This window comes from Mustelus asterias, chromosome 13 (genome assembly GCF_964213995.1).
Source record: "Mustelus asterias chromosome 13, sMusAst1.hap1.1, whole genome shotgun sequence".
NCBI lineage: Eukaryota > Metazoa > Chordata > Chondrichthyes > Carcharhiniformes > Triakidae > Mustelus > Mustelus asterias.
Genome location: NC_135813.1, coordinates 20420163 through 20442114, shown reverse-complemented (window position 1 = coordinate 20442114; position 21952 = coordinate 20420163). Strand labels below are relative to the sequence as shown.

At 39.5% G+C, this 21952-nt stretch overlaps 1 protein-coding gene across 2 annotated transcripts in view; it reads right to left on the bottom strand.

The window, feature by feature from the left end:
- scai (suppressor of cancer cell invasion) overlaps window positions 1–14054 on the bottom strand; it is a 161645-nt gene extending 147591 nt beyond the window's left edge. For both annotated transcript variants that reach the window (XM_078226495.1, XM_078226496.1), the window contains exon 1: window positions 13872–14054. The gene's annotated coding sequence lies outside the window, so the exon portion shown is untranslated. The remainder of the gene's footprint in view (window positions 1–13871) is intronic.
- Between the last annotated feature and the right edge of the window lie 7898 nt (window positions 14055–21952).

Below are 21952 nucleotides of genomic sequence, written 5' to 3'. Positions count from 1 at the left end.
CACCATGGTAACCATCTATTATTCCACATATAAAACAACTGATCATTATGTTTTTGACTATTGTTTCAAAATACAAGTACAGGCACAGTGCATTACTGGACATAGGACTGGTGAAGATGTTATGTGAAGGGTCATTTACTTCTGCCATTTATGAAACAAGTCCTGCAATATTCCACCATCAGTGCAATAGATTCTATTATCACTCTTGCGGGAGCTGCCACCATGGCAAATACTGCAAATTTCCACAATTCCTACAGTTAAACATTTTGTTACACCGCACCTTAGTCGATCACTTTTCTGATTTCCCATTCTTTTCCCCTTACAACACACACCCATTAACAAAAAGGTGAGACATCTTACCTTTCCTTGAAAACAACCAACTTACTAGCAAATAGACAATCAGCTTCACATGTGAAAATATACATTATATTAATTGCAACCTATTCATTATCACTTGCACAGAGGGTAGAAACAATACCACTATTATTCTATTTAAAACATAAAATATTACATGACATTAATTGATGCGACAAACCTCAGCTGAAGCCCCACTCCAGGAATGAATACAAAAAGGACTGGCACTCCAGTGTTAACCTGTAGAAATATATTTTAACAAAGACCATGACTCAAGTGGATGCAAGAACATGGCACCATTAAGTGCAGGGGAATCTTAATAATGTACTGGTAAGTATTCCTCCTTTAATTATCAGCACACAAAAGTATCAATTAAACAGACTATTCAGCTGACAGCTGCATGATTTTGAATGCCATATTTCTAAACAAATTCTTTTATAGGTGCAGTCACTGTTATCAAACATTATGTGCTTTGGCATGATTCTGATGGGCATGATATAAAGATGCAAGATAATAAAGGAAATAAATTCAAGATTTCAGCTCAAAATTTCTAGAAATTTTTAGAAAATGCTGCTGCTGCAGCCACAATAATCAAAGCTAAATCAGCAATAGCTGCATCCATGTTCTCAGGCCCAGCATACACACAATAAACTATTTCTTCTAAGAAATTCAAGATCTTTGTGCAAAATGACTTTGGGCAGTCCCAAGCTAATTCCTAATGCTTCAGTACAAAACTGCGCCTAACCAACATTAATTTGGTAATGTTTCAGACTAGTTACAAAGATGAACAGTATAGGAAATGGAAAAATGTCACAGTGGTATAACAGTAATAATCTAAAATGGAGAATTAATCACATTATTGGAATTGGAATAAAGGGAATCAATGTCTAACCAGGTTCTGTCTGAACAAATGCAGATGTAGAATGCCCAAAAAAGAAACTGATCTGCCTCCCTACTGCATGCAATTTTGATGAGCACAAAATAAAAATAATTTTACTCCATAACAGGATATATGAAATCACTAGGGTGTCTTTTTATCAATTGTCTAATTAAATATGCAGAGATTACACAATGGGATACCTCAAGCATGAGCAGTTTGTGCATTCACCATAAACTTCATTAACCCATTTATTTTGAAAGGGAAAACATAGCAGAGGGGAAATTCCAATCAAATATATGAAGCATTTGCATGTTAGAATACAAAGATGTAATTTCGCAGTCAATTGCAGAGAAATTTCAACCTCAATAATCCTTCTAAGTAAACATTGCCAGATTGGTGATTTATATTCCAATAATTTACAACTCGTTTGTTTCAAGTGCAAGTTTTTAAAAGATTGTTGTTTTGGGACTGTTTTTTTTAAAAACAGAGTAAAATGGAAGAATGAAGGGGTCATGTGACCCATTCTGAATTCTGCTGACAGCAAACCTGAGTGGTTGGATTGTTGCAGATTATTTTGCAGAGAAGAAGGTTCAAGGTGTTCACACTGGTAGTTAATGGCAGAAGCATTTGTGCTGACAGTGGATAAACTGTTAGTCTCCAAAGTCCCAGGAAGGCATTAAGAATGTCAGGTTGTGTAAACAGTTACACTTTAACTGTATTTAATTTCAAGATAGAATGGAGCTGGCAGTCTAAAGGATTGCTAGTCAGTATTTTTAGCTGGATACAAAACACATGTGGTTCATGTTACCAGGGAGATGGACTTTGGAGGGGGAAGGATGCACCAGAACTATTGTCAGAACAGATTACAAGGTTCTTTTAAAATATATCCGCAAGCTTTTACAGACAGGGGAGTCTGCCAGGATCCCAGAGAAAAGGGGCAAATAGAGGCAGCAAGTCTCTATGGTTCACTGCACATAAATATGAGAGAGATGTTCAGATTGAAAAAAAAATTCATGAGGATTAACAGACAGGACAGTCTGCCAGGATCGGAGAGAGAGGATGCAGATAGAGGTGGCAAGTTTCGATAGTTCACAGCACAGGGATGTATGTGGGTGAGAACTCATGTTCAGATTGAAAGGACCAACTTCAAACTTTAAAAAGAGACTGGAAGATTTTCCTGGCTTGACCTCGAGAGAATCTCCAGGAAAATGGAAGGACGGCTCTAGAATCAAGTTACCAAGCTGGAAAAGGAAAAAATGGAAGTAAACTTAGGGGATCGAAGAATCACTTTGGACTGCTCCTAAAACTGAATGTCTACTTAAGAACAAATGTTAAGTATAATCCTGGAGTGAAATTTTCAGTTGCAATGAAAGTAAAAGGGAAGTTCTATTCTAGAGTCTTAAAAAAGAAACTTGTCATGTCATCCTTTCAACTGTTCATTTTCAGTTCAAATTTCTTTTTAAAGGTTATCAGTCTCCAGGACTTATAACACACTACAATGTCACAAAGTATTGTATTTCAAATCATACTGATTTGATGAAATTAAAGATCAAACAAAAAACCTCAAGATTTTTTATCTTCAGTTTCCAAAACGTTCCATTGATTTCATAATCTTCACTAATTTTATTTTTTTTTAAAATTGATTTGGGAGGAAGAGGGAGGAGGATAAAAGCAAGAATTCCCTTCATACATCCACTGATCTCACTGGAAGATATAACCACGAGTTTAACATAGCTGGCAAGATTACAAATAACACTCCAGAATAGTATCTGTATCAGAAAAGCAGCCAAAGAATTTACTCCATTGATGAGCAACGAAATCTAGGTAGGGAAAAGCTTTGTTGGCCTAAACTGTTTGTGTAGCTAAGCTATTGCAGTTTTATTGGGGACATGAATGATTTCAGTCAAATCAATTCAATTCTACGTTTACAGAAATATTATTTAGATCCAATATATAGTTTCCTCAGTTCAGAATGGTCATCAGTGTTCAGCACAGTTACAAACAGGTATTCCACTAACCAAATGGTCTACAACGTCAGAAGACTGTAATATCAACAGTTTCAGATGACAGAATCCTTCAAAATGAGACCATTTTTATCCTGCCCCATGACAAGCTTGTGTAATTGAATAATCTAATTTGACAAGCAGTGACCTTGTATCATATGACTGGATAAGCAATAGTAGCCTTTAATTTTCCTCACCACAAAGGGTATCACAAATAAATGGATTTTGCTCGTCTTAATTTCAGATAGTGGCTGGTAATCAAGAGACTGAAGTATTGTTTCATGCCATGACAGATTGGTTATGGCTCTATTAATATAAATAGCAAGCTTTTGTTTAACCAGAATGAGCTAACATTGGATCTACTATATTTATCAGGAAACATATATGAAAACAAATCTTAAACAAAAATGATTGTTTCTCATGTGATGAGTCAAGTGTGCAATCTGTGTACATTAGTATTCCTTTTGTATTTATGAACTTGGATTAATTTTACATTTATATAATTATCCAACTTCAGACATAGTGAGGGATTAAAAATTAGCAGGTTAAAACTCAGCCATTCTTTCAACTTGCAGCTTTACATGAAACAACACTTAATTGACTGCCCAAATGGTCAATATGAAAATTGATCAAATGAACCATCTGTAGATTTTTTTAAAAATCAACTATGCACAGAATCAATTTGATGGAAAAAAAACACATTTAATTGTGTTTTTTTTTAAAAAGGGCTAGTCATGCAAGTTTTTTAAAATCATGGGATGGGGGTTGCTTAAAATGTCAATTTTCCCCAAAGACTGTAAACAAGAAATGATTAATTAGCTTGTCTTGGTAATTGATAAATAAATCACACCCATTCTGCTAGACTCAGAATATCCTGCAATAGTCTTCCCTCAGATGGTGAACTCAGATGCATGGGAAATCAATTAGGCTTTAGAGGACAGCCTTTATGTAGACTGAAAAGAGGATGGTTAGGAGTCAATCTGGTAAAGTCACGCAATAGAATCACTAAGGCGGGAAAGTATATTCTGACTATTATATTACATTATAATATGAAGGCAAGATATACTGATTGAATGGTGAAAGTCCAATCTTTCCTATTGCTCTATAATAATATTTACTAGCTATGAATAAACAGCTCTTCTTGGCCTAATCTTAAAAAGTGTTTTCTCAGCTCACCTTGAAAAAGATTATACAAGCATTTGGAGGAAAAATAAGAATTTCTGGCTCAAATTACAATGATTATACACTTGAGTTGTGATATCTTCCAAGTAGATAACAGACAGCGAGAGTCCATTCCAGCATGTAACAGGGAGAAATCCACTTTCAGGAGGAAAAGACTCCACTGAACCAAAGGAAGAATCCACAGCAAACCCAAATCTGTAGCTCATATCCTACCAAACAATCCAAGTATGCATCTTTGTGGGAAAAAAAGATTGTACTCCGATTTAACCTGCATCGCTCTATCATACGTACTGTGTGGAAAAACCACAGGCAATCTGCTCTGGTGATGTGTTACCTTGGGACCAACATGCTGCACTAATGTTCACTTTTTATTTAAGGATAAACACAGCTTATACAAATTTTAACCATGCAATTTTGGATCGAGCCTTATGTATATTTATTTCCTCCCGCCACCAGGATGCCTCAGAGTCTATGCAATTATAACTGGAACTGCATTTTATGCTTTGGATAAATTTTAAACAGACATGGCCAATTAGATATTCTGATCAGTAATCACATCTTTTATTGTTGTGATTTTAACTGTGGTTTGATTGGGTTGATTTTTGTTGGCACATTTGGGTTAAATGAAAACAGTACATTTTCATAATTCTGAAACTAGGTAACTTTATTTATACATACTCATACATCCTGATTGAATTCTTGTGAAACTTTAATCTGTTCTACTCCTGCAACAAAGACTTCAACTATTCACTCTGGAACTCTGATCTTGCAAATGAAAAAATACATCAATTATCCAGAGACTTGATACACCTCCTGGTGGCCACTTTCAAAACTGTATTGGTAAAAGGCATGTGAAGAAGGGGCTTGGAGCTCCGAAAGCTTGTGTGGCTTTTGCTACCAAATAAACCTGTTGGACTTTAACCCGGTGTTGTTAAACTTCTTACTGACTTAACATGCTGTCAGGGATCCCTATATATACACACACACCTTTGCACCTTTTAAGACCAAGGATTGAGAGTAGGCAGAGCTATATTTTTCTTCTGTAATTAAATTACTTAGCTCAACATTTAGTGTTAAATACTCACTTTTACTCAAACCTCCCTCCCACTCACCTCCCCTCTTGCTCCCTTTCAGAGCAAAGGCTCAGAAGAGGGGCAACAAAAGGAAGCAGTGAGGGTTAGAAGAAGGAAGTGGCAGTTTGTTTTAAGAAAGACTGAACATGCACGGTAACCACACCAAAACAAAAACGTGCTATTAGAATGAGCTTTAAATGGGTGATACTAATTTATATACATCGATAGGGTTTTGATGTCTGATTTAACAATGTAAAACAAACTCACATTTCAATACCTGATCTACGTTGCAAAATATACATTCTTCACCTTTTAAGCTCTTACAGTAAGGCGATATAATGTTTGCTATCACACGAGCATTTACTGTTGCTAAAATTATGTTTCATAGAAATAACTCAATTTCAGTCTTCATACATCTCACTTTATATATTTTTGTTTTTAACCTCTCTTGCAGGTGAGGTTTTTTTACTGTGGTTTAGAATCATGGATCCCACCTGTCATCCATTATCTAATGCCAATGTGAGTCCCTAAATGGTAATTGACTGCAGGATTTTCAACTGTGGACAATATTTCACCCAGTCATCTCATCACTCAACATGAAAATACAGATGCGAGCAAGGGAAGGGATATGGAGGAGCAGGTCACTAAACAGCACTCAGGAGCAGGAACAGTAACAAAAGTATCCCTTCATTAACTAAAGGAGATCAAGATCTACTTTCACTGTTACTATCAGCCAACTCAGTCCAATTCAGGAGTAGAATCTGTGACCTAGTTCTTCTACGCGGCAGTTTTTTGTCCAATAAATCATCAGGATAAAGAAAGAGAGAAAGAGATCAATGTTATATTACCGACACTTCAGTTACACTTCATCAACCCCCTAGGTACTAATCCAGAGGTTCATTACTGACACATCAGTTACAGCTCAACTCCCAAGATGTCTAATGCTGAGTTTCCATTGAATTCTTGTAATTATACACCGAGCGAAACATTTCGCATAAATGAAAATCATATTTTCACTGTAAAGAACTTTTAAATATAATAGCTGCTTTAAGATTACTTATGCTGGTCTTAACTGCCAATTAATTGGAAACATTTCTGGGAAAATCCTTTGAAAATAAATCCTACTTTTAGGTTTGTGGCTAATGTTCTGGTTGGGGAGGGTGAAACTGTAAAGCAGAATCATATTTGCATTAGAAATAAAATCAAAAAAAGCTGGAAACACTTAGCTGATTAGCCAAAATCTGGAGTGATGAAGAATCTACATTTCAAATGTCATAATTGTCTGTTCTCTCCACTGAATGTTGATTGTTGTTCAGATTTTTCCCTCATATTTTTTACATTAGATTGCATTCATCAAGATACACAATGAACTAATGTCAAGTTCTATTAGGGTCAATCAAACACCAAATGGATGCCACACATCTCAAAGCACATCAGATACTGATATGACATGAATTCAGCTGTCCACCAATGCCAATATACAATGGTTCTATTCCTCAATTATGCTGTTCAAACAGCCAAATTGGCATGCAAGAAAGATGTAGATTTGTTATTCATAATGTACAATAGTATTCTTCGCTGCTTTGTTCACTTCAGAATAATTTTCAACACCAAGGGTAAACTAAACAAAGTATTTTTGTCAAAAGTTCAACTCAGATCTGTCGGAATGTGAATTTTGCTGAAAACAAAAATACATTTGGTCAAAGCTTTTCATCTTTCACTCATCAGGACAATGTCAGGGGAAAACAACTACTTTATACTGTATCTGAAGAGTGCGCTGATTGGTTGGCAAGTGGTTTCTGGTAGAAACATTGCTATGGAGAATGCAACAGTTATGGTCAACTGTCACACATTGATTGAAAATTTAATCCAGGTACCTGGAATCTGATTGGTCAACGCATTATCCTATTTTGTTTAATTGAAACAGGCGCAACGCTGTGTACATGTTTCAACTAAACAAAATAAGTAATAGCCATTCACTGGTTCATTCCTCAAGGCAATGCCTTCACCAGTGAGGATCAAGCTGCCTGGCTTAAATTTTCAAACAATGCTTGATAGTTAACTGTCAGTCACCATTAACTGGTGCATTCCCCGTGGCAACACCCCTACTAATCAGAGTCCAATTGCCAACCAATCAGCATTCTCTTCTCATACAAAGAACAAAGAACAGTACAGCACAGGAAACAGGCCCTTCGGCCCTCCAAGCCTGTGCCGCTCCTTGGTCCAACTAGACCAATCGTTTGTATCCCTCCATTCCCAGGCTGCTCATGTGACTATCCAGGTAAGTCTTAAACGATGTCAGCGTGCCTGCCTCCACCACCCTACTTGGCAGCGCATTCCAGGCCCCCACCACCCTCTGTGTAAAAAACGTCCCTCTGATGTCTGAGTTATACTTTGCCCCTCTCAGCTTGAGCCCGTGACCCCTCGTGATCGTCACCTCCAACCTGGGAAAAAGCTTCCCACTGTTCACCCTATCTATACCCTTCATAATCTTGTATACCTCTATTAGATCTCCCCTCATTCTCCGTCTTTCCAAGGAGAACAACCCCAGTCTACCCAATCTCTCCTCATAGCTAAGACCCTCCATACCAGGCAACATCCTGGTAAACCTTCTCTGCACTCTCTCCAATGCCTCCACGTCCTTCTGGTAGTGCGGCGACCAGAACTGTACGCAGTACTCCAAATGTGGCCTAACCAGCGTTCTATACAGCTGCATCATCAGACTCCAGCTTTTATACTCTATACCCCGTCCTATAAAGGCAAGCATACCATATGCCTTCTTCACCACCTTCTCCACCTGTGTTGCCACCTTCAAGGATTTGTGGACTTGCACACCTAGGTCCCTCTGTGTTTCTATACTCCTGATGACTCTGCCATTTATTGTATAACTCCTCCCTACATTATTTCTTCCAAAATGCATCACTTCGCATTTATCCGGATTAAACTCCATCTGCCACCTCTCCGTCCAATTTTCCAGCCTATCTATATCCTGCTGTATTGCCTGACAATGCTCTTCGCTATCCGCAATTCCAGCCATCTTCGTGTCATCCGCAAACTTGCTGATAACACCAGTTACACCTTCTTCCAAATCATTTATATATATCACAAATAGCAGAGGTCCCAGTACAGAGCCCTGCGGAACACCACTGGTCACAGACCTCCAGCCGGAAAAAGACCCTTCGACCACTACCCTCTGTCTCCTATGGCCAAGCCAGTTCTCCACCCATCTAGCCACTTCTCCTTGTATCCCATGAGCCTTAACCTTCTTAACCAACCTGCCATGTGGGATATAAAATTGTTTCCCCTGACATTGGTATTCTTGTGATTGTCCTGATAAGTGCAAGATAAAAAGCTTAGACAAAATGCATTTTTTCAGCCACAATCAAATTCTACACTACCAACCAACTAACTCTGGAATGTATTACAAATCAAAGGCAATACCAGCCATGGTTACTGAAGTGTACTTTAAATTGCTCTTAAATGCTTAAAGTTCAATTTTTTGCATACTTTTGTTGATAAAAAAGTAAAAACGCTAAAATTATTCACACCACATTAGAAATGAAATGTACGAATACACCGGCACACTCAATTCTTTATAAAACAAGTTGAAATCCTTTTCTGGGAGAAAAGGCGTGAAGGGGAAGAGTTTTCATTTCAAAATTTTGATACCATAGAACAGTTATGTTGGAAACAAATGTAAATATGATCAAATGAACAATAATTTTAAATAGCTTACTTTTGTGGAAATCAATCATGTAATTCTGACAAATCTTCAAAACTAACAAATAGTTAAAACTGTTTACACTTTCCATAAGAAATTATTGTTCAATCCACCAAAATCTATACCTATGCAATTATAGTTCAGAATCGGCTAAAAGGTCATCCACCAAACTGGTGATGCATTCACTGCATCAGTCGTCATTGCATGACTCAAAAATATCCAATCCTTGAGACCAGTATAGCTTTGCCTTCAGATATTTTAATTCAATTGAAATAATAGGAATTCCTTTCTGAGTATTATCATTCAAAAATCAGAGAAAATATTGGCAATGACAATCCCCCCAGCTAAGTCATACTTGTTACATCAGTGTATGTGGAAAAAATAGAGATGCCCTAACCCTGCATGAGAAAATGGAATGTAATTGTATGAACCTAATTTCTGCAATGTAGTGCGCTGTCCAACAAATAAATCAAAGTCACCATAATCCTATTAACAAGTAATTGTTAATTTGGTTACAAATAGCATATTTAGAAACGTTGTGTGTATAAAATATACCAAAATGTTAGGAAAGCTCAGATAATGTTGAGTGCAAATTTATAATTGAAAAGCAATGCCTATTGACACTGTGTATTAAAATCTGTTGATTACTCTTGTTCGATTTACAATACACAGTCGACTTAAAGTAAGTGGCTTGTATTTTCCAAGGAATGGAAATCACCATCGGATTGCCACACTGCTCCTATTTTTCTGCATACGTTCCATATTTGTGGCCGGGACTTCCAAAGTGTACCCAAAATGCAACAGCTTCTTAGGCACACCCCTTTTTTACAACACTAGCTACCATATTCTGGTAAATAGAGTGTAAATGCTCCAAAACTTCTTTGAAAAGCTACAGTGAGTAGTAGGCAAGTGGATGAGGTGGTAGGGTGGGTAAGAGAGTAGGATTGGCGAGGTAAGTGGGCAGAGTAGCAGTATAAATAGGGTGAGGGGAGTCATGTCAGAAACGGTGGCCAGGTCAAAGATGGGTCAGGTTGCATCCGGGGAGAGGTGGTGAGTCAAGTGATGGGAACTGGTCGGGTTGTGTCAGGGAAGTCAGTGTGAGCAATTGGCATGTCAGTTGTAGTTACCCAGAACTCGGACTATGATTTTTCTGCCTAACATTACCTGGTAACTTTCCAAGTAACCAAGTCAGAACCATCTGAAGTCTTCAACTCTAATTCAGATTTGGAGACTCTTTGGAGCATCCTGAGGAGCAGGGAAATTCTCCAGTGAAAGTTCATACTTCCTCCATAGAGTTCTTACATTGGGACCTCTGAGGGGGGCCCCATGACACATCTTTTAGGGTACATCCAGTCTCTGATCATTCAGAACATGAAAGATCTGGATCAGTAGAATTTTTAAATCTCAAAAAATGTGATAGAAATATTCTAAACATGATTATTTCTTATACCCTTTCCACGACTTGTTCCTCCATGCTAGGATTTTATTTTCACCAACCCTCCGGACCATGAGATGTAATCAGCCATCGGCTTCTTCCAACACTGTTCTATAGCCAACATTTAAAAGATACAGGAAATATCCTTACTACTTGCCCTTCAACTTCCCATCCCTGCAACTACATAATTGCTTCTCGTTTGCTCAACACTTCCAATTAAATGTATAGCATTGACTGGAAACCATCTTTATAAAGAAACACATACACACTTCACATCTGATGCACCCAAACAGGCTTCCTGAACTTCTACCTTTTCCACAGTATTCTCAGCTCACCCACTCCATCTCAGAAAGGCACAGCTACTTCCATCCTCATGATTTCTCACCACAGTGGGGTAGTTCAGTGACCATTGGGTTGGGATCCACCACAACACAGACCAACCTAGTCTGCATTCATCGTTCATGCACAGCAATCAGAACCGGGACCTTGGTTGAATTTCACTGAGGAGAAATGGTTTCCAGTAACAGCAAATGATAAATATTTAAGATAACTTGCAATAGAACCAGAAGGAGAATGAGGCAAGTTATTTTTCTTTTAAAAAAGTTATAATTTGGAATACACAGCCTGAACAGGTAGTGGAAGCAAATTAAATGGTATCTTTCAAATAGCCTATCGGAAATATATTTGGAAAGAAAAACACAGAGCTGGAGAGTATGATGAATGAATGGCTCTTTCAAAGAGTTGTCCCAAGCATGATGAGTGGTATTTCTGCACTATACGATTACATGTCCTTACATAGGAATATGTCATTGTTGAATATACACTTCAAGTACTTCAGAAAGTATGTTCATTGTGTGGAAATAAAAAAGATTTGCATTTATACAGTGCCCTTCATGACCATGTAGCATTCCAAAGGTGTTCCACAGCCAATGAAGTACTTCTGCAGAAAAGCCACGGTTGTAAAGTAGGAAACAAAACAGCCAATTTGTGCACAGCATAACATAATAAAGCAAAAAAGGTTTGCATTTACATATTGTCGTTCTCAACCTCAGCCTACGAAAGCACTTTGCAATCAATTAAATACTTTAAAATTAGTGTCATGCTGTAATTCAAGGAAACACAGCAGCTAATTTCTGCACAGCAAGGTCCCACAAACAGCAATGTGATAATAACCAGATAACTTGTTTCTCAGCTGTTGATTACATGATAAATATTCACCAAGCACAACTCCCTGCTCTTTCTCCAAATACTGCCATTGATCTTTTACATACATTTGAAAGAACAGACACAACATTGGTTTAATATCTCATCTGAAAGGCTGCACCTCCTATAATGCAACTGAGGGAGGCTCATTTTAGCTTTGGAGTGTCAATCTTGATTTCTGTGCTTCAGTCCTGCAGTGGGACTTTAAACCACAACCTTGTGACTCAGAGACAACAGTACAACCAACTGAGCAACTGCTAAACTCATCATAAGAGTTCATGAGAAACTGCCAGCTGCTGTTATTTATTTTAATTGAAAATATTAATAAGTCAGTGAAAACTAGAAAATAAGAGGTATTAATTGTCAGCAATCTCACTGTCTGTTTTACTTCAAGTGTAATATTGGACAATTTATGTCCGGGGGACAGAAAAGCCTGCATTTATTTCATCTGACATCACAGGTCTATATCTGATCTCTCACAACATACAATTAATTACACTTCCACTGCTCTCAGCAGCAGAGTGGCTGAAGCAAAGGGAAAATGTGTACACAACAACTTGTATTTACATTACAAAATTTAGCACAGTAAAATATCCCAAGGCACTTCACAAGAGCATTTATGAAAATCTGATACTGAGCCACAGGACTGTTGACCAAAAGCTTGGTCAGAAGTAGGCTTTAAAGGAGAATCATAAAAAGAAAGTGAAGTAGACAAGCAGTGTGAGAATAATGTGTCTAGATTTCAACAGTAGCCCACTCTTGCACCCAAATCAGAAGGTCCTCCTGGGTTCAAGCCCCACTAGAGACTTGCACAAACAATCCAAGTGAGGAGCCCCCAAGACACTAAACCAATAACCCATCTGCTTGTTCATGGAGACCCAAGAGGTCCTTTGACACTAATCCAAGTGGTGCAGGGGTCTTTTCCTGATGTCCAGGCCAACATTTCAAACGCCAATCAATATTAAAACAAATATCACTTATCACATAAGAACAGCTTCTTCCCTGCTGCCATCAGACTTTTGAATGGATCTCTTATATTAAGTTGATCTTTCTTCACACTAAATTCTGCACCCTCTCCTTTCCTTCTCTAAGAATGATATGTTTTGTCTGTATAACACCAACAAACAATACTTTTCACAGGATACCAATAGATGTGACAATTATAAATCAAATCAAATATGGGACTTTGCTATCCAGAAATTGGTTCCTGCGTTTCACTGCATTACAGCAGTGGTGATAATTCCAAAAAAAACTTAACTGGATGCAAAGGGCTTTGGAACGTCATGAGAGTAACTATCAGTCTACAGTGATCCTGAACGACATGCAAACAGGCCACTTGGTGACTACCCGAATCTCCAGTCAAGGGAATGAGGCGCCAGGAGCAACCTGAAATGATGATCTGCCTCTTTTGTCATATACGAACAATCTGTCTCTTTAAATCATTTCAATTGTGACTATTAAGGAGAGCAGAAAATTGCTTGAGCCTTTCGAAGACCGCCCCCCCCGCCCGCCCGCCCGCCCGCTTGTTTGAGTTATAGGCTGAACTAAGCGTGATAATTTGTTCGTTGCGCTCTTAGGACATTTAAAATAGATATTCTGCACACACACAATGGGATAACTGGAAGGGCATAAACAAGCGGCGGTTGTTCCGCACACTGAGTGCAGCCGCTTCTTCCTGAGGTGCATCTCTCGCTTGAGGTAGCGCACAACATGTCCACCTGCTGTCAGCCTGTTGGGTCTCACACTTCCCCCCTCCCCCTCCACCACCACATCAGTCACCGCCATCGCCCGGTTTACCCCCATCCCCACCCTCCTTCCCTGCCGTGAATCCTCCGGGAGACTCAGCCTAACTCGGGGTGGTGGGCGGCCAAGCCTTTGAAAACAGGAAGCCTCTCGCGCCGAAGACCATTACCCCTCCCGTGATCCTCACACACACACACACACACACCGATCTCCCCCTCCCCCCCTTTTTTAATTTAGGGGCTGTGACTGCTCGGTCTCTGGAGTTTCACCCGCTCACCGATCGCTGGGATCCTCCTCCGCCGCCGTCGGTTTATATCGTTTGGGTCCTCAGCGCCATGGGGCGGCCGCCGCACCTGAGAGGAGGTGTAACTGTCATCCGCGCGCGGAGCCGGCCCCCGCCGCCTTTTACTACGCGCGCGGCTCACACTCGCTTCCAGGCGCCGCCGACAGATCCCGCCTCCCAGTCACCGTCTCCCGGGCCTCCCGCATTGGTCCTTTCCCGCCGACCGGCCCCGCCCACTGCCAGGCATCCTCCCCCTTTCCATTGGTTCCCAGCCACGTCTGTATAATGACGTCACAGAAGGTGGGCGGGGGAAGAGGGCGCATCAAGTTCGGTTGGCCCTGGAATCGGGCTAGGCTGCAGCGCGCCCGGCCACCTTCAGCCAATCAGCGGGCGCCTGGCGGTGCACCGCCGCCGCTGAGTGCGAGCGATGGGTTCTGTTTAAAATGCTAAAATCGCCCCTTGTTTATTTAATGTTCGCACGATCTTTGTCAGCGCGTAAAGCCTTGCAAAGATGGGCGAAAAATTATTCTTTCTTCCACCCCGGATACTTTGTAATTTGCAGAGTGGCTATAACGCAGAAAGTCATTGCAGCCATCATCATGGATGAATGAACTCCCCCCCCCCCCCCAGTCTACACCCAACCTGAAATTCCCTGCTCTCTCCAACACTACACTGGCAGCGTACAAAATAAACTGGCACTTTTCCAAGTTTCCATTTTCCCAACAAAGGGAAAGAGAGGAGGACAAAATTCCGCTTACATTCACAAGGATTTTAGTCCTTAACATTTGTACCAGCCATAGCTGAGTTGGTCACACTCTCGCCTCTGAATTAGAGGGTCCAGATCTCAGTCCAGAGGGTTGAGCACGAACATCTCTATAGGCTAACACTCCAGTGCGTTGCTGAGGGAGCGCTACTGTCGAGGGTGCCGTCTTGTTAATACTGAGGCCCTGTCTGTCCTCTCAGGTAAAAGATCCAAAAGCACTATTTCAAGAGCCAGGGGTGTTACCGGCGTTAAAGAGAATGCTGGAAAATTTCAGCAGATCTGACAGCATTTGTGGAGAACAGTGGTCATCGAGCTCAAGAACAGCTTCTTCCCTGCTGCCATCAGACTTTTGAATGAACCTACCTGATATTAAGCTGATCTTTGTCTACACCCAGCTGTGACTGTAACACTATATTCTGCACGCTCTGCTTTCCTTCTCCCCTCTGTACTCTATAAATAATGTTTTGTCTGTATAGAGTAAAAAGTCTCACGACACCAGGTTAAAGTCCAACAGGTTGATTTGGAATCACAAGTTTTCGGAGCACTGCTCCTTCATCATGACTCACCTGATGAAGGAATAGCGCTTGTGATTCCAAATAAACCTGTTGGACTTTAACCTAGAGTTGTGAGACTTCTTACTGTGTCCACCCCAGTCCAATGCCTGCATCTCCACATCTTGTCTGTATAGAACGCAAGAAACAATACTTTTCATTGTATCCCAATACATGTGACAACAATAAGTCAAATCAAATCATCCACTACACAGATTATCTCTCCAAGATGTTGTCAGACCTGCTGAGATTTTCCAGCATTTTTTGTATTTGTTTCAGATTCCAGTATCCACAGTAATTTGCTTTTATCTTAGTGTTATCCCCATTATCCTCGCCAATATTTATCCCTCAATCAACATTGCTTAGCCTCACATTGCTCTTTGTGGGACTCACTGTGTGCAAATTCTTGCACTTCCTGCATTAGGACAGTGGCTACACTTCAAAAAGTGCTCCATTAGCTGTAACGTGCTTCAGGATGATTTGATCTTGGTTTCAGATAAAGCTCGTTGCAACATCGTGGGCCGAAGGGCCTGTTCTGTGCTGTACTGTTCTATGTTCTATGCAAGACCGTGAAAGGCACTATATAAATGTAAGTCTATCTACTGGATATTCTGCACAACTGGTTACCTATCTATCAACTTTACTTTAAGGGGTTTCAAAACACAATCACATGCACACACACACACGCACACAAAATGGATAATTATAACAATGGATATGTGTTCAGCTATTGACCTGAGAGCTACTGGACACAGGAAAACACTTCATCATCAGCAGTACAATATCACAAATGCTGGACATAAAAGATTCTATAACACTATTTCAAAGAAGGACAGGATTGTTATTCCTGATGTCCCAATCAATATTTATATCTCAATCAAAATCTGTAAGATATAGATTATGTAATAGTTATCACATTCTTTTTTGTGGAAGTTGCTATGTGCAAATTGGCTGCAGCATTTCCTACATTACAATAGTGACTACTCTTCAAATTTATTACATTGGCTGTAAAGTACTTTGGGATATCCAAAGGTTGTGAAAGCTTCTGCATAAATGCAAGTCTTTTTAATTTCTTTATATGCATGTTAATTTCCTTTGTAAGAGAGGAGGGAGTATTTTGAACTTTACTCAGAATTACAGAATTGTTCTAGCACAGAAGGAAGGCCCATCGTGTCTGCACCAGCTCTCTGATTGAGCAACTCACTTAGTTCCATTTCTCAGCCTTCGCTCCATTATCCTGCACATTCTTCCTTTTCAGATAACAGTCTAATTCCTTTTTGAATGTTTCAATTGAAGCTGCCTTCATCACACAGACAGTTCATTGCAGACCCCAACCATCCATTGTGTGAACAAGTTTTTATTTATATCACTAATTACTTTAAATCTGTGTTTTTTCATTCTTGATCCTTTCACGAGTAGGAACAGTTTCTCTCCATCCACTGTGACCAGACCCCTCATGATTTTGAACATCTCTATTAGATCTCCTCTCAACCTTCTTTTCTCCATGGAAAACAGTTCTTACTTTCCAGTCTATTTTCACGTCTGAACTTCCTCATCGCTGGAACTATTCTTGTGAATCTTTTCTGCCCCTTCTCTAATACCTTCACATCCTTCCTAAAGTGCCGTCCCCAGAATTGGATACAATGCTGAGGCCAAACTAGTGAATTACACAAGGGCAAAAAAATCCTCCTTGCTTTTGTACTCTATGTGCCTCTATGTCCATTATACCGTATGCTTTATTAACCACTCTCTCAACCTGTCCTGTCGTCTGAAATGACTTATACACGTAAACACTCCCTCTGTTCCTGCACACCCTTTAGGGAGTTGCCCCGTTCATTTTATATCATCTCTCCTACCAAAATTAATCACTTCACGTTTCTCTGCATTGAACTTCATCTGCGCTCTGTTCACCTATTCCACCAACATGTCTCTGCCCTTTTGAAGTTCATCACTGTTCTCCTCACAGTTCACAATGCTTCCAAATTTTGTATTATCTGCAAACTTTGAAATTGTGTCCTGTACACCAAGGTCCGGATCATTAATATACATCAAGAAAAACAAGGTTACAACACTGAACTCTTGGGAACTCCACCATAAAATCTCCTCCAGCCCAAAAAACATCCATTAACCACTCCTCTTTGTTTCCCATCACTTAGTCAATTCCATATCCACATTGCTACTGTTCCTTTTATTTCATGAGCTATAACTTTTCTCACAAGTCTGTTGTGTGGCATTTTATCAAACACCTATTGGAAGTCCACGTACAGCACATCAACAGCATCACCCTCATCAACCTTTCTGTTATCCCTTCAAAAAACTCGAGCAAGTTAGTTGAACTTTTCCCTAAAGAAAACCATGCTGGTTTTTTATTTAACCTGCATTTGTCCCTGTGACTATTAATTGTGTTCTGAATTATTGTTTCTAGAAGTTTCTCACCACTGAAGTTGAACTGACTGGCCTGTAATTACAGGGCTTAGCTTTAGCCACTTTTTTGAACAAGGAAACTCCTTAAAGAATAGCTCACACAGTAAATGATCATGTTGGAGTAGACTGAAAATGGTTGAGAGCAGAAAAGAGAGAGATGAAAAATAGTCCGTACAGACAGGCCTTAGACAGTTAATGACCAGCTGAGGGTAGGGAACAGGATTTGATTTATTATTGTCACATGTATCGGGATACAGTGAAAACTATTGTTTCTTACGTGTTATTCAGACAAAACATACCATTCATAGAGTACATAAAGTTAAAGTTTATTTATTAGTCACAAGTCAGCTTACATTAACACTGCAATGAAGTTACTGTGAAAATCCCCTAGTCGCCACACTCCTGCGCCTGTTCGGGTACACTGAAGGAGAATGTAGCACAGCCAATCCATACATCCAGCAAGTCTTTCAGACTGTGGGAGGAAACCAGAGCACCGGGAGGAAACCCATGCTTACATGGGGAGAACGTGCAAATTCCACACAATGACCCAAGCCGGGAATCAAACCCAGGTCCCTGGCGCTGTGAGGCAGCAGCGCTAACCACTTTGCCACCGTGCCGCCTAGGGGAGAAGGGAAAGAGAGGGTGTGGGATGTACTGTTATAGTCATAGAAATAGAGCATTGTTAGGGAGTTTGAAAGAGTTAGAGAACAGTTTTAAAAGCACAAAATGAGAGTAAAAGATAGAATTAGATGGTATGCTGGGGACAGCTCGCAAGAAGTCGCCACGCTCTGGCGCCATCTTTGGAAATTGCCAAATGGTCTCTTGCTGCACATTCTTATTTTCTTTTTCTTCTCTGATATGACTTACATTAAAATTAAGAAGACAAATTACAACATAGAAAGGCATTTACTGAAAACAAATGTTTTGTGGTCATTTCCAATCAAATTCAATGAGTAAAGAGTAGGGAAGGAAAATTATACATCAAATGAAATTAGTGGAATTGTGTGTGTCTTTAAAATGGCTTTGCAATGCCATAATTCTCAACAATCTTTCAAACTAGGAATGCCAGTATCACAATTTCAATGTGCATCATTTATTCTGTGGATGATTCATATTTTGTTTTTGTTACATTCTCAAAGAGACAATTTACCAATGATTCACTGCAGTTAAGGAGCATATATTACTCACACTGATCAAATAAGATGTAACATTTTGCATGGATTGACTTCAACTAATGTCTATATCATCAGAAAAAATAGATAGTACCACAATGATAACCCATAGCAGAAAAATACAATTTCTTTTGCATACCTAGTGGAAGTGAAGAATAATTATATTTAGAATGTAGATGTACTGTATATAAAACATATAGATAATTTAAAAGTGAACCATTAGACTCCCATTCTTTTGTAGGTGTTTAAGTTCTAACTTGAGGTGTCAACTGTTCAATATCATTTTCCTTCAGTTTCTGAGGTTGTTAATGTGAAAGCTTTTTGCCCAGAAGGCAGGCAAACGGACTCTTTCAGATCAGTTCTAAATATTATATTTGAATTGGCTCTTATCACGAGTGCAGCAATGGTATATAATAGACCTAATCACACTACCTTCTCAGTTGAGATCAAGAACTCACTGCAACCTTTCAAGATGGAACAAGCAAAGTTAAAGCCAAATCAATCAATAGGAGCAGTAAAACATTGAAATAAAAGATATTTTTGTAACCACCAACTCCGGAATGTACTTATGGGGTGACAAAGAATGTTAGATTGTGTGCAGCATTTTATTTACCTGATTTCCCCACTCATTCTTAATGAAGAAAGCTTAAGTGTTGTCCTCTTAATGTGGTGCAAATTTTAAAAGCTAATAAAATAAAACTATGTCCTGCATTGTTTCTGGAATAAACAAGATGGTTGCTTATATGATCCTTTCTCTTTGGTTTTATTTAAGAGTATGAAATTAATTGTTAAAAAAAAGTTGACTTGAATGTAGTTAACACAATTATCACTTTGGAAATCTAAGTTATTTCTGTATCTGTGTAAATTTTTTGAATGATGTGACATCCAGATCATATTATGTTATTGTATTTTTAAAATATACTTATCAAAATATTGAACCATTAAAAAATGTTCATATGATGTCTCGTGTTTGCATAATTCACTGAAAGTTATACTAAGCTTCATTTGCAAAAGGTCAGAAAAAATTTCCAGTGTGACCATTGTGTTGTTTGTGAATAATTTCATTAAGTTTTTTAAATTATGTTTTTATTGAGCATTTTTAACTTTATATTTTGTGTGATTACCAGGATTCAGCACAGTTCAGAATGATCATCATTTCACATATACATGGAGAAGACCAGAAAGGCCAATACAAGTAATACAAGGAATCAGACATCACGATCCCTGCCATAGTGGTCAACATCTCCTTTTGTACGGATAGTGAAAAGATAGCAGAAAAAGTGTGTCGGGGATCAAGGCAACAGGATAAGGCCACAAAAACATGACACTTTAATGCATATCTTTTCATGGAGCAACAAAGTAGAAAGAAAGTCTCTCAAGACAAGGCAAATTGGAAGACACCACCAAGACATGGGAGTGGATACCCCTAAATGCAGTTCTCCCTCTACACAAGGAAGATACTCCTCCCAACAAGAAACGAGGGAGCTCTCAAATCTGCCTACCCAGTTAAGAAACCTCAGAAAACCAGTCCAAAGACATTCAAAACTCAAAGACCTATCAACCATGTTTAGATGTGCACCACCAAACATCACCACCACACTCCCACCAAACAGAAGTGCCAACGGCAATAAAAGGAAGGCCAGTCCAATCCAGGGTATTTAGTCTGCCTGCTCCACTACAGGATATGCACAGGATTTTGATGACCTAGATTAACTAACAAAGAAAAACACAATACCAATAGTTTTAACGGGGGTGGGGGAGGGGACTTTCCTCACCTAAAATGAGGACTTAAGGCCATCCAAACCAGCTTTACATCTATACGTCCACCTGCCACCCTGCTGTGGCGCTATTCATCCTTTCTATAACTAAAGCAAAGGGTACTGCACAAATGTACTCCTTCTGTGCAAATGCAAGGAATCCAGCACATTAAAAATCAATTTTGTATGTAGCGCATGACCTTTAAGACACACAACCCTTTCGGAGCGCACGCTAACAAGAAAAAAGAAAGAAAAGGGCCCCCTTCCCCTCCCATCGCTGGAGCTCACCAGTGGAAGAGCCATCAGCAAGAATATAAAAGATAGTGATCCTGAATGTACAGGATATCAGGCAAGGGAAAATGAACATTGAGGCCAAGACAAGGCTAGACCGGTGGTCGGGTTCTCCAGCCAACACAGGCCTCAAAAACCGGATGAAATGTGCTTCATCAAAGTCAAACTGTCCAGCCCTCAAATTGGGATTGTGAAATCAGCCAGGTATATCACCGCAGCTCTTCCTCTTCCTAGAGAGACTAGCTCATGGACAATCTTCATCCAGCCATGTCCCCTTGACTTAAGTAGGATGTTTGACACACTATGCAGCAGGATTTCCAATGGTTGCTTTCACCGGGAAACTTACGTCTCGACTGAAAGGATTATCTCCACATCATTCATTCTCTGTAGGGTATCTCAGTTTGTCATGGTGAGCACTTATAATCTGTGCCAGGGCCTGTACTGGGCCCCACCCAAGTCAGCTCTGACTGCATCTCACAAGCAAAGATTTCTTTGACTTAATTTGCCTCCCCACGTTCAAAAAAGTTAACCAGGATTTTCTAAAAACATTGCGCAGATTACAAGATCAACTAATTACTGATCATGCATTAGGATAAAAGAAAGGATTAAAAGATGAGTTGCGCTACATAGCGCTCCAATACTTACATCATCTGACCCCCTTCATTAAGGTTTATCTGGTTTCAGGGAGTTTTACAGTAGATCAACTCATGATCTATTGAATTCTCAAGAAAGACAAAGATATTGCAGAGGGTGTTTGGGGAAACATATTTTAAAACCACCAAGGTTGTTTTGACAGTAGAGGATAGTGAAACAAGTTTGCACTTTAACAGATCTTCTATGTTATATGTATCAGAATGTTGCTCTGTTCTTTGAATATTTATTTCTAAATTGATGCAGTTTTAAAAAATTGACACAAGTTGATCTCCCATGGCATGGCACAGAGGGCAATTTTCAGGTCAAGAAGGTTTGTAGGCAACAAGATAACTGAACCAAGCAGGGAGGGGTGACGAGGGGAGGATGGTAGGCAAGGCAGAGAGAGGAGAGAGGAAGGAAGGAAGGTCAAATTTGGGTTAAGGGGAAGAAAGGAGGTAAGAATATGGAGAAGGGAAAATGGGTA